General features: G+C 45.9%; 1 pseudogene; it reads left to right on the top strand.

The window, feature by feature from the left end:
- The first annotated feature begins 1,112 nt into the window (after nucleotides 1-1,112).
- Nucleotides 1,113-1,442, top strand: LOC103581150 (annotated as a pseudogene).
- Nucleotides 1,443-1,911: the final 469 nt, after the last annotated feature.

Here is a 1,911-nt window from a genome sequence, read left to right as displayed (position 1 = left end):
TAAAAACAAAAAAAAAACCGCTTCCGGGGAAAAAAATTTTAAAACTTTGCTTTTTTTTTTTTTTTTTTTTGTCTTTTTGTCTTTTTCCGTGTCCGGCAATGGATCGCAACCCTCAGTGTTGCCCCCGTACCGGACTGGGGACCGGCAACGGGATCGCAACCCTCGGTGATGCTCCCGCGCCTCGCTCAGCCAGTGAGCGGGAACCAGTCTGTATGTGGGATCTGAACCCTCGGGCGGGAGCGCCACTGCGCTTCCCAAGCAGCGCACTATCCAGTGCGCCACCGGGCCGGCCCAATACTATGCTTTGCATATAATAGCAACACAGGTGGCCTTACAAGCAACTGATGGCTTATTTGCTTGAACCTGCTCAAGAAGCAAACACACTGATATACCCCTTGAGAGGGAAAATCACCTTTCCAAGACCCCTGTTAAAAGACACTACCATCCTTCTGTGGAAATGAAAGCCAAGATGCAGGTGAAATTTAGAGATGATTTTTGTTGTCTTAAAATCCAATTACATTACCCCATTGCTACCTTTTTAGATTCAGTGTTTACGAGGACAAATTTTGCAGGGAATGCAAATCAAAGCCACGATGAGATGGCATTTCCCACCCACTAGGATGGCTATAATTAAAAAGAGAGACGAAGGGCCAGCCCGGTGGCGCACTGCTACAGTGCACCGCTTGGGAAGCGCGGCGGCGCTCCCGCCGAGGGTTCGGATCCCACATACAGACCGGTTCCCGCTCACTGGCTGAGCGAGGCACAGGGGCAACACTGAGGGTTGCGATCCCGTTGCCGGTCCTGGTCCGGTATGGGGGCAACACCGAGGATTGCGATCCCGTTTCCAGTCCTGGTCCGGTACGGGGGCAACACTGAGGGTTGCGATCCATTGCCGGACACGGAAAAAAAAAAGACAAAAAAAAAAAAGAGAGATGAAAACAAGTGTTGGTGAAGATGTGGAGAAAGTGGAACCCTCATCCCTGTCGGTGGAAGTTGAAAGCACTGCAGCCATGTTGGAAACGGTCTAATGGCTCTTCAAAAAGTTAAACAGCTCTTCCCGCCATCTTGAAGCCCAGGGAGGCCCACTGGGAACAGGACCTCTGAAAGGCAGTATGTCTGGAAGGCTGTGGTCCAAGGTCATTTCTGCTGGCTATAAGCAGGGTCTCTGGAACCAAAGGGAAGATACAGCTCCTCTTAAAATTGAAGGTGTTTGTGCCCAAGATGAAACTAAATTTCACTTGGGCAAGAGATGTGCTAAAGTGTACAAAGCAAAGAACAACACAGTGACTCCTGGCAGCAAACCAAACAAAACCAGGGTAATCTGGGGAGAGGTAACTCATGTCCATGGGAACAGTGGCATGGTTCATGCCAAATTCCGAAGCAACCTTCTTGCTAAGGCAATTGGACACAGAATCTGTGTGATGTTCAAGGATTTAAACTAAAGGATTTAAATGAAAAGTAAATAAATGAATGTGGATTTGTGTTCTTGTAAAAGCAAAAACAAAAAAAAAGCTAAACACAGAATTACTGTTTGACCCAGCAATTTCTCTTCCACTTATATACCCAAGAGAATTGAAAACATATGTCCACACAAAAACTTGTACATGAATGTTCAGAGCAGCATTATTTGTAACAGCCAAAAGTAGAAACCACTCAAATATCCATTAACTGATGAACAGATAATCAAAATGTTGTGTATCCATAAAATGGAATATTACTCAGCCATAAAAAGGAATGAAGTACTGATATGTGCCACCACATGGATGAACTTTGAAAACGTTATGCTAAGTGAAAGAAGCCAGCCACAAAGGGCCACATATTGTATGATTCCATGTGCATAAAATGTTCAGAATAGGAAAATCTGTAGAAACAGAAAGTAGATGAGAGATTGCCAGGGGCCAGGGCGGGGGG

The sequence above is a fragment of the Galeopterus variegatus genome, unplaced genomic scaffold (genome assembly GCF_000696425.1).
Source record: "Galeopterus variegatus unplaced genomic scaffold, G_variegatus-3.0.2 Scaffold12452, whole genome shotgun sequence".
In the NCBI taxonomy this organism is placed as follows: Eukaryota; Metazoa; Chordata; class Mammalia; order Dermoptera; family Cynocephalidae; genus Galeopterus; species Galeopterus variegatus.
Note: the sequence above shows the minus strand (reverse complement) of the source record. Positions and strands in the feature narration are given on the sequence as shown.